Raw genomic sequence first — 12,373 nt, 5'->3', positions numbered from 1 at the left:
AAGATATTCATGCAAGCATTACTAAAAAAAGTGTGTGTTTACTAATGACTATTATAATCAAATCATCCTTGCATGTAGTATTATCTTTTCATGGCTTGATTCTAAAATAGTTAGGCTCACCTATCAAATTGTTACAAGCATTCTCATCTTTCAAATGCTCACCACTATATTTGTGTTTAATCTCATTTTTGCAGAGTATATCAGTATCTTCACTGGTTAAATCTAAAAAGGTTTTGTTTATAAAGAGACTAAAATGCCTATAGACTTTATAGCCTTCAAAGCATTTAAATTGGAAAACATAAGAATGGCATAAAGAGGCGAGCAATCAAATACACTCACTAACAATGACACATGCAATCATGGAAAAATTACAATTAAGGTCCCTCAGTAGATTCCATGAAACATGTCACTTAGTCACATGATAATGACAATGTATTTCAGATAATTCACTTCCATGACCCCTGAGTTCAGAAAAGAAAATACATATAATACAGTAATAGTTATGCTCCACTACATAAACTCTGATGGTTGGAATACTCCTTTATAAGGCTAGCTAGCTAAAGAACAAAACCATTTGAAACAATGGGAGCTAATCCCTTTCCTTTTCTCTCTCTCTCTTTGTTTATCATGATCAATATCCCTCTCTCTTCCCTTGCCCCTCTCCCTATCTTTGTCCCTATCCTTTCCATGATTTTCATGTTATCTATTGTCGTTCCTCCCTCTCCCCCTTCCAACATCAGAATCATGAAGCCTGTCTCTATTACCATCTCTTTCACAATGAGCAGAAACAATATTAGGATCTCATTCTACATCCCCATAAAAACCCTTTTCTCTATCCTCTATTTCCCGGTCTTTACTTAGTCTGTGTGGGGAACTCTTGCTACAATTCCCATCATAAAGTAAAATAGGTAAGCCACAAAGATATTAATCATGTAGATACCATTTGTCATAAACCTGACTTAAAATGAGATGCAATTTCCAAGCACGAGAGACTTCATATGGAACCCACTTCAATAAAATGCAATCCAATAGATATACAATTTCATGCATTACCTACCATACGAGACGAATACTTATAGTATCCAGAATCTAATCTACTATCTTTATTATTCACAAGGTCTATTAACCCATATTCAACTTCTAATCTATTCATGTGGGAAGAGACTTTTCTTTCAATTTCTTCGGCATTCTTAGTGCCACGTTCTTCAAGGGACTCATGATACTGCATGAATGTTACCTCCATTTAATGTAGATTTTTACTAATATTAAATGTTTACAGTATCAAACCAGATGGTATATATATAAATGAACAAAATAAATTAGCATCCTAGAGGCAAGGAGAATCACCTGTGTCCTTCATCCATTCCACTATCATTAAGAGTAGAAGCATTGTTATCCATTATGACTTCTTGTTTGTCTTCTTTGCCAGAACCCCCAAATATGTCATCTCTACGAAAAGAAGCATAATTCAAACCAAGTAGCTTAAGATGTACCTTGTCCTCTGTATCAGTTCCACCATCCTCATGAGTCCACTTTGAAGCCTATAATACAGGATGTATTTTCATAGAATTTCTTGTTAAAGGTTTTAGATCTAGATGTGGGATTGATGACTTTGAGGTCCCCACCACACCATCATTTTTTGGTAAAGTTCCACTGCAAGAGGCATCCATTGATTCACATTCCTCAGCCCACAACCATAAAGATGATTCTTCCTGAACATTTTTCCTAGATCTGGACATATAGTCCTTATCATCATTAAGTATGGATTTTCTTTCTTCACCTATGCTCCCAATTTTAAATAAGCATTGGTTTCTTTTGCATGCCTCCATCTAATTCCAAAGTTATACCCATACCTGACATCCTCATCTCAATCTTGGTTCTTATGCTTCTCGTCTTCTTCTACGCTAAGAAATTGGGAAAACATTACCTCCCTACCACCATAAATAGATAAACCATTTTTCCTTCACCGTCTTTCAAGATCCACAACAAGAATACTAAACAATTCTCGAGTTGTTGCTCCCTCTCCAATATCTAGAGCAACATCTTGATTTGGACCAGATCCATCTGTTATGTCTGTAAGATTGGATTCAGAACTATCAAGGTGCTTCAATGGTGGGGCATCTCCACATATCGAATGAAAAGGAGGGACACTTGAATTTCCAGACCGAAGAAATATATCTCTCATTCCATTCACATAAGCATATGAAAATAGAATTTAGTAGTCTAACCAAACCTGGAGAGATTTCATCACTCTCTCCCTCAAAGCTTATGTAGTAATCCGATTAGTGATGTTTCGGTATAAGTCATTAAATCTGTTCATAATATCAAGCATTTTGCTTCAAACTCTATCCTATATGCTGAAGCACTTTTCACAAGAGCACTACTATTGTGAAGAATATCAAGAACTAACATAAGACTTGCAACTTTCGTGGGAATAAGCATCTCCTTTAGAGTCAAAGACTTTGTAAGTACCTCAACTACCTAATTAGTTGCATCGACATTGTCTAAAGAAAACCACATTTCTTCTTTTATCTTATTTCTCTCCAAGGTTAAATGATGAAGGATGTCCTCAAATTTATCTCTTTGGCCCTCTGTTAAGGCATGTTCTTGATCCATTCTCCTGGTCCTACTAGAAGTGTAAGTTGCATTTGAGGGTTTCTCATGCTAATTTACATCTTCAGATTTAATCACACGAGTGGGGGAACTTAGACGTATTCTGAATTGACAAACAAGATTTTTTTGGAAATATGTTTATAATAGTTATTGCTTGCAACGAAAGATGCATATTTTTTTCACAAGCATGAAATAAATCATGTTACAAAGATTCGAGGGAGGGATTTATTTAAAAAGTCAAATTTTAGCCTACCTTTAGGATGGGTCAGTTCCTATGGAATCATAAAGAACCTAAATATTGATTGTATGAAGACCAACAAAAATAAATGTATACCAAACTGGAGAAATCAAAGCTACATGTATAATGTTGAGATTTGGATTTGAAAATCCTCTGGACTATATAAATTTTCAAGTAATTTATGGAAAGGACAAACTATAGTCTTTTAGCTGTAGACCCAAGATATTCTTGATTGTTTTCATAAAATTAGAAAACATGGAGAATCTGAATCTCAATGCAAGTTAAAGGCACTTTATCTTCATACATGCTTTGTTTTCATCATTACTATCCTCAACATGTTCTATTATTTTGAGTGAGATTTCGTGAATTGGTAGGTGTGTTTTCCCACATTTCTGTTTTTATATCCCACACAATTGGAATCCTGCTACATTTGGCCTCCTCTACTTCCCCAGGCTACATGTTTTACAGAGGGTATAAAACACTAATGAATGTTATTTTTCCATAATTTCTTCTCCTTTTTTGGATGTATTCTGTGGAAATTTTATGCATGCCACTTATGTGGCAGGAAAAAATTCTCCATTATTCTTTTTTATCATCTCTTGTTTCTGAGTTAGCATGCTTCTATTGTACTAGTTCATTACACATATGTCATGTCAATATCGAGCTGAGTGGGCTTTACATTTTATTTTCATAATAGTCAATAACTAAATATATATGTTTTTCGTGTAGGTTGGATGATGGGACAACATACTTTGATTTCCACTAGTGCTTTCCTTTTCAATTCTATCACAAGTACACAAATACAAACTTGCTTTTGTTTTTTCCTAGATAAGCAAATGATGAAAACTTTGTATTTTGTAGTGAGAAGGATAACTATGCATTGGAGCTAGACCTTATGCTCTTCAATTCATCCTTTCCTTAGCCAACATGGCAATCTCATATTGGTAACGGAGTTCAATTTTTGAACTGACATTTGTCTTCAATACTATTTCATGATAAAGAAAGAACGCAACCATTATTGGATTTCCTTCGAGCACACAAATATCATATCCATGTCATTTTTCCTTCCTTGGTTAATATATTGCATAATTGTGTTTGATAGTTAATTCATTATTATTCTATGCACGACACATCTCTATCAAATAGTAGAGAAGGATGACCTGGCTATTTTAGAGATATATAATATGAATTAATTAAACATTCACAGGGCTATTTCAATTCTCATCTTTCTATTTCACATCTTTAGAGATAAATATATATTCAAATACCAACTCAACTCAAATAAATCTAAAATAGAGAATCCTAATTATGAAGATGTTTCTCTCTACATACCTTGGAATGACATTAATTTTTTGAATTATACTTGAATTTTAGTCATAGTAACCTTGATTTATATATTTATTTTAGCACCAAATTGATGTCATGGTAAACATACGAATATCCGATTAAATATGAATTAAAGATGATTCAAAGAATATCACCTTTAGTCTAAGCATTTGGGAGAGTAATTTCTAAGGTGTGAAGTTTTATTAGAGGCACTATTTGTTTGTTTGTTTTGGTTAGAAAAGGGTTTTCTCTTGCTTTGATGTGACTTTCAATTTATCATATGTAGCATGTTGAGAAATGGGAAAGAATAATGTGTGACATTTATCTTGCAAAAATTGATGTTGAATGAAAGGTTATAGAGTTTAACCAAGCTACAATCCGCTTTAGTAAAGGCAGAGGGACATCTTAAAAAGCTACCTAAGAATACACCATAGTTTGAACATAAGTAATATATATATTTTTCTTTTGTAGATATGTTATTTTTTCTATCCAATATATCACAACAAGAAAAATATTGATATTGTAGAAATTGTTGGAGGACCTCATTGAGGTCGATTTTTTTATGTCCTACTTGATTGATACCTTCTCATGATAGGAAGGATTTAAATACGAATTAATATGTTCCCAAAGAAAATTAGATTCAAATTTTATAGATATAAAAGATAAAGACAAATGTCAATGCCTTCATTTGATTGTTACTTGAATCTAGTGTGGGCAGGGTGCATGAAATGTGATTGGAAAAAGGATGGGGAGACAATTAAAGATCATGTCTTGGATATGATTCATTTGTTGTTGGAGATCCTTCAGGCACTTGAGCCATCGACTTTGGAAATGGTTCTAGTAGATATTCCTATATTGGTTTTTAATGTTGTGATTCTTTCACCTCATGGTTATTTTGGGCAAGAAAATGTTTTAAGAATGCCCGATAAGATATCGATGGATAGGTAGAAATTTTTTTATAATTGTAATGTCCATTCCATAATATCCTCTGTTTATTGTTTGATTATGTTTTGAACACTTATTTTGATTTTTCTTTGTATCTTAATAATGAAATTGAAAATACTTTGTATCATGTCTATTTAAACAACAACCAAAGCTTGAAAATGAAATTAGTATTACACGACACTGATTAAAATCCTTTTAATTGTTTTGTGTTGAAACATTTTCATGACTATTAGAAAGTTTACTTTCATGTTGTTATTTGAGCACAGGTTGTTTATATACTTGACCAAGTTCATGCGTTAGAGAATAAAATTTTGTTATGAATAAAATGACAAGGATTGGACATCACACCTCATATTATTTGTTTTCACAAGTTATTTACATCTTGAGCTTTTTAGCATGTAACTTAGTTGGCAGGATTATGCCTAAGATTTTCCTAAAGGTTGAATACTAACTTACTAAGGTGCTATTTCTATGGTGAATTTTATTTGTTTATATAGGTCATCTGGCCACATAGTGGCCACTATCGCTCAACTGGAGGTAACTTGTTCGAGTTTCTTTCTTTTATGGGGAAGAATGGATTTAACATTGTTTTCTTTTTCTCGCTAAAAAACTAATCTATTATATACAGTAACTGGAAAGACATTACAATCATAGAGTTTCATCCCCAGAGGCCAAACCTTGGCACTCTGGACTGTAAGAGATCAAAAGAGCCACCTTCGCAGAGGTGCCATAACTAACCAAAACATCCCACGCAGGGGTTCCTTGTCCTTCAAAAAAGAGCAACCAGTTCGAACTAGATAGCCCGCTCAGGGGCAGCAGATAGCCAACAACATTTTCCCACGCAGGGGCCCCAAAAAACATGACACGAACAAGCATTAAGACCAAATAACATAAACCGAAAGCCGAAGCAAAACCTGAGTGTTGCTGGAGTGGGTAATGCTGCTCGGAAGGCCAGCTATTCCTCCGGCTCCTCTTCGACGATCGGGCACCACCCAAATTGTTCCATTTCCTCCACAGAAGGGAAGGGGTCCAGGTTGATGTCGTCCTTCTTGGACGTGGGCGCTTCCTGAGGCTGGGGAAGGCTGGGGGCCTGTTCTGCATCCTTCCCAGGCATGGCCTGGACAAATTCTGACCTTTCGCCCTGTTGCGTCCCTTTGCCGCGGAGCTCTTCGCTGTCGGATTGTGCTTCCTCCAGAAAAAGTACCGAAACATGGGCATTGATACGGGGTCTGTCCATCGAGCTGCTGAAGGTAAAAATGGCTGAACCAAAGGCTGGCGAAGGAGCTGAGTCAGGGTCTGGGCTGCTAGAGTCCATGAATTGTCTGGATTGGATAGGATTGGCTGCAGTAAAGCGATGGCATCGGCAGCAACAGCAATGGGAGTGAGGATCGTCAACAGGAGGCCGAGAGGACCCTCCGCGTGCAGAGCCTCGACGGCTGAGCAATCGCTGTCGAGGCCTGACCATTTTTGCAGGAGCGCCGAGGGAAATGAGCAGAGCGGGGTGGGGAGGCGGAATTGACAAAGAGGCGAGCGGGCGGCAGGTATTGACACAGAGGCGGGATTGACACAGAGGCCCTTCAAACTTGAGATTGCATACAGTAAACAGAGGGACGGCAGGTATTGTCTCCCGGAGAGCCGAAGACCAGGCGAGGGCCTGAACGGTGAATGCCGAACGCTGAGCATGAAGCAGCTTATGCTGAGCCCCCCCATCACCTTTTTTAACCGCTGCATCGTAACCTCGATCCTCGAACGCCATAACTGCTCGTTGCAGTCGAGCCCACAGCTTGAACGGAGCAATGAATGCAAACCTGCGGTAAACCTTACCATATATTCCTTGGCGGCGATCGGGCATTGAATGCCAACCTTACACCTGAGGCAGCACATGTCTAGCATGTGGCTCCTCGTAGCTTACCGTCGTGTCACCCGCATCCGGGGAAACTGCATCTCTTTGGATCAGGCTTTCGCATTCCTGGACCTGGAGATTGTTTGGAATGATATCCAAGTTTCCTGATAGGAGGGTCTGTTCATTTTCTACCCCTATGTTGGCCAGGAGGTCAGCTACCTTGTTGCCCTCTCTCTTTATGTGATTGAAGGAGATGGCCCTGTTATTGCGCAATTCTTGTTCAATAGCATTCAGCCTCACTTCTAGCCTCCAACTGGATGCAACTTTCCTGGCTTGAGAGCCGTTCTGTATGCGCGTAGCCATGTTCATAAGGATCTGGGAACCGCCTTCTACTATCAGGGGTTGAAGGTTGAGTTTCCAGGCGAGAAGGAGACCTTGCCAGAGTCCCTCTAGCTCTGCGGAGTTGTTGGTATCCCACCCAATGTTTCCAAAGTAAACCTGCAGAGGAGTGCCTTCATGATTCCTCAATATTCTTCCAAATCCAGCTGCTCCAGGATTGCCTTTGGAAGCCCCATCAAAGTTGAGTTTGTATGAGAATTTAGGGGGGGCGTTCCAGAGGCTGTTATCCTTGATGCTGCTTTTAGAAGGGCCATTCTTGGGAAATTCTTGAGGTAGATGCAGTTGCCAATTGTCAAGAATGCTTTTCTCATTATCTGTAGAGGGGAGATCCTCCTTTGTCCAGGATCGTAGCGACATCGTTTCTTTGAGATTCCCAAGTAGCCTGTTCCATATTTCTTCATTTGGAGAGTGCTTGTTTTTGAATATACGTTTGTTCCTTTCCTTCCAAATGTTCCATAGGACAATTCCGGGGATGATGTTCCATAGATAGTTGAGTAGCTCGCTTTTGTAAGGGTTCTGTGGCCATTGTCTTATGGAGTTGATGATGTCGTTCTCCATTCTGCATCTTTTTTGGCATCTGAAGCTCACCTTTTCCCATAACTGATTGGCTAGTGGGCAAGTGTCCAGGAGGTGTTGGAGAGTTTCTTCGTTTTGATTGCAGTTGTGACAGATAGAAGGACCATGAAAGTTTCATCTCCTTAGTTTATCCCATGTGAGAATTCTTTTATGTCCTACCAGCCAGAGGAAGAAGGAGATTTTGGGCCAGGATCCGAGACCCCAAATTTTGCTCCATATTGGATCTGAAGGAGTGGGGAAGTTGCAAACCAATTTGTAAGCTTCGGAGGTGGTGTAGGTCCCTTTGGGTTGGTATCCCCATCTGAGGATGTCATTGCCTTCATCATGCCTAATGCTTCTTTTCCTTAATTCTTTCTCCAACTCTTCTACCTCCCAGGTATTTGTGTTATTGAGTATTTGGTTACTCTGTCTCCATTTCTTGAAGCCATGCTCCATCCCCTGCGTCCAAAATTGTTGGATTTTTTCCTGCTGCTGCTCCTGCCTGTCGGGTATCAGAGATGGATGCAGAACACTAGTAAGCTTGGGCATTTGGTTCCAGGCATCTGTCCAGAATCTTTTCGTGCGACCATTCCTTATTTCCCAGAAGTTGTGCTGCTGAATTAGCTGATAGTGCTGTTTGGCCGCATTCCAGATTAGCGACCCCTTGTCAGTGGGAGTAAATCTGATGAGCTCTTCCTGAGGTCTATTGTTGGCGTATTTGGCTGTCCATATTTTTACCCAAGGCTTTTCTGGATTAGTGACCCATTGCCACCAGATTTTGGCGTTCATAATGGAATTGCTGTACTCTGGGTCCCTCAACCCGATGCCACCCTTGTCTTTGGGCATGCAGAAAGTAGTCCATTTAACCAGTGCCCACTTGCAGTTAGTTGCCGAGCTGCCCCATAGAAAGTCATGCTGAAGGTTCCTTATTCTTTTTAGAACCCATTTTGGCGCTGCAAGGATTGAGAAAAGGTAAAGAGGCATGGCCTGAAGGACAGACTTGATGAGCACCACACGACTGGCTAAATTTAGAGATCTGTACGTCCAAAGGTTGAGACGGGAATCAAGCTTCTCTAGGAGAGAACGCCAAGCGGGATGCTTTATGGCTGAGGCAGTTAGGGGAGCTCCAAGATATTTAGAGGGGAGGGTTGCAGAGGGAAAGCCCAGAATGCGAGTGACAGCAGATTTGACAGAAGGAGGAGTGTGAAAGAAGAAAATCTGCGATTTGGAGCAATTGACATTGGTGCCTGAGGCTTCAGAGAAATCATTGAGAAGGGTTTTTAAGCACGAGGCTTCCTGGACAGAGGGGTAACCAAAAAGCATGGTATCATCAATGAACTGCTGATGAGAGGTGGCAGGGGTGTTGTGAACAGAAATGCCTTTGAGCTGTTGGGAATGGAGGGCGTGTTTGATGTGATGACCTAGACCCTCAGCCATAAGAACAAATAGGAAGGGGGATAGGGGGTCCCCTTGCCTAATACCTCGAGAGGGTTCGAAGGGGCGGGAGGGGATACCGTTCACTAAGATGGAGAAGTGAGTGGAGGTAATTAGACTCATGACCCATCAGATCCATATGGAGCAAAATCCAAAAGCTTTTAACATATGTTGAATATATGTCCATCTGAGTTTATCGAACGCTTTAGATAGATCCAGTTTGAGTATCATACCTGCTTGCTTTGAGTGCTTGAGGGAGTGTATTATCTCGTGCGTGAGGAGAATGCCATCCATTATCTGTCTTCCTTCCACGTACCCCGACTGTTCCGGTGAGATGAGTAGAGGTAAGAGGGGCTTTAGCCTGTTTGCAATAACTTTAGATATGACTTTGTAAATGACGTTACAGAGTGCTATTGGCCTGAATTTATCAGGGGTGATAGAATCCTCCTCTTTAGGGACGAGAGTGATGAAGGTGGAGTTGAGGGAGGAAAGTAGCCAGCGTAGGGCCCTTGATTCTTCTACAATCTGCCAAACCTCCAGCTTTATCATATCCCAGAAAGCATGAAAGAACGTGGTAGTGAATCCATTTGGGCCAGGGGCCTTTCCTTCTTTAAGTTGGGACATTGCCTCATCCACTTCCTGGGGGAGAATAGGGCGTAGGAGAAGCTCATTGTGCTCCTACGTGATGAGCTTTGGCACGTTGCTGGTTATTTTTCCAATAGCCTGTTGCCGATCTTCTACATGTTCATGGTGGACATGTTGGAAGTGATTGAGGAGTACCTCTTCGATTTCCTCATGCTTCTCTACTTTTGCCCCTTCTCGATTCTGGATGAAAGGTATACTATTATGCATCCTTCTCTGCACCATGGTTCTGTGGAAGAATTTGGTGTTACGCTCTCCCTCCTTCAACCATCTAACCCGTGATTTTTGCTTCCAATAGATTTCCTCCTGCTTTCTCCTTTCCTCGAGCTGGTTGTGGATGTGTCGTTCCTGTTCCAGGGTTGCCTCCGTATGCCCCTCTGTGATTATTTTTTGTTGGAGATCTACCAGTTCCTGATTTAACTCTTGTTGCGCCTTAAAAATATTTCCGAAGGTCTCCCTATTCCATCTCTTTAGGTGAGTTTTTAGAAATCTTAGCTTCTGTTGGAACTGATACATTTTTGATCCTTCTGGAGGGACGAAGGATGCCCATGTGGTCTTAACAAAGTCTTTGAATGTAGGGTGCGAAAGCCAAAACCCTTCAAAGCGGAAGGGTCTTTTTGTCAAGTCACCTGGTCTTTGCCATTGTAGAGCGATCGGCCAGTGATCCGACCCTGTGTGCACAAGTATTGCAGCTGAAATGTCTCCTCCAAGATGAACCGCGTTGTCTGAGATGAGGAAGCGATCCAATTTGTAGGCAATTTGATGTTTTCCAGCTCTGTGATTGCTCCAAGTGAAAGTACCATTACAGAATGGCAGATCTATGAGAGACGCTGTCTAGATGAAGTCCTTGAAGCGAGCAACTTCTGGATCCATTCTGATTCTCCCTCCGATCTTCTCCTCGATTTTAGTGATCATGTTAAAATCTCCTCCAACAATCCATAGTGGGTGCCTTCTGTTATTGCTCAGAGCTTCTATAGTGTCAAGGAGCGCAATTTTGCTTCCTGTGTCTTGCGGGAAATATACATTTGATAAATTGCCATGAATGTTGGTACCCAATATGTGAAAGGCCGCCTGTATGAGGTGATGAGAGGCATGAAAATCTGAGAGGGTTACCGCTTGGGTATTCCATACTATAGCAAGCCCTCCTGAGGCTCCCGAGGCGTTGACTGCAACCGAGCGACAACCTGGCCATGCTTTGGAGAGTATACTTCCTAGTGTAGAGCTATTACACTTGGTTTCCTGGAGAAAGCACATCTGCGGCTTTTCCATTTTAATCATGTTTTTTAACATTCTGAGTTTTCCAGGGCTGTTGAGCCCTCTTAAGTTCCATGATACTAGCTTCATGGTTCAACTATTGATAGAGGGCTTGTAGTACTTCGTCAATTTAGCATACCTGCCTAAATCGACCAGGATTTTCCCAATCTCGATCGTTTGCTGGAGATCTGTTTTTCTTCCTCTCTTTTTAGTGTCTTTTGGGGGTAGGCTGCCATCCCAATGACTTCCTAGTTGTATCCCTAGTTGGTGCTGATGATAGGCCCTCGAGATGACCACTTCCAGCTTATTGAGTTGATCCTCTTGTATTGTATCGTATGCTTTCTTTTTGCATGCTAGTTCTAATTCCAGTATATCTAGGCCATTTAGATCTATGCTTTCTGGCTCTTATTCCATTTGTTGCACTTGGCTGCTTCCTTCTATATTGATCTCTGAGTCCTGGGGGAGGTTTTCCCTTCCGTCGACTTCCATATCCTTGTGAATCTCTGCTGTTTCTTTCTGACTTCTGCTGAGGATAGTTGGAATGATTATGGGGGGTTGAGATTTGGAGGGGGGAGCTGAGGGAGGGGGATGGGAGGAGGAAGAAGGATGAGCAGGGTTGGTCTCAGTGATCAGGGGTTGCTCATCGGAGGTCTGAGCAAGAATATCGAAGCTGTTCTTAGTTACTGGTCCATGGGTACTAGTTTGCATGGGTTTGTTCCCATTCGGGGGCTTTTTATGCGAGCGCTTTCGGCTAGGGACTTTGGTGAAGCCTTCCTGGGTTAGGGTTTCAAAGGGGTTAGGGATATTGGCTTTGGCGTTCAGAGGGCAGTCCCTGAAAAGATGCCCCATAGCATGGCACTTTCTGCAACGAAAGGGTACGTGTTCATAGTCGAGAGGCTGGATCCATTCTTCATCTCGGTGGGAGAGAGTTACCGACTCTGGTAAAGCTTCATTCAGGCGCATGAAGACGCAAATTCGAGCATAGGAAGTGTATCTGCGCGATTTGGTTTCTTCTGCCGCTCTGATGTATTCTCCCAATCCGTTTCCTATACCCTTGAGAATGTCCTCGTCCCAATATTCATCTGGGAGAGAGTAAATTCTGATCCAAACCGGCGCCCATGTGA

At 41.0% G+C, this 12,373-nt stretch overlaps 1 pseudogene; it reads right to left on the bottom strand.

Moving 5' to 3' along the window:
* Positions 1–1,149: 1,149 nt before the first annotated feature.
* LOC149178794 (protein RRC1-like) lies at positions 1,150–5,998 on the bottom strand (annotated as a pseudogene).
* Between the last annotated feature and the right edge of the window lie 6,375 nt (positions 5,999–12,373).

This window comes from Pinus tabuliformis, chromosome 4_1 (assembly GCF_031772625.1).
Source record: "Pinus tabuliformis cultivar Carrire ecotype Pingquan chromosome 4_1, CPIR1, whole genome shotgun sequence".
NCBI lineage: Eukaryota > Viridiplantae > Streptophyta > Pinopsida > Pinales > Pinaceae > Pinus > Pinus tabuliformis.
This window is presented reverse-complemented; position numbering and strand designations above follow the sequence as displayed.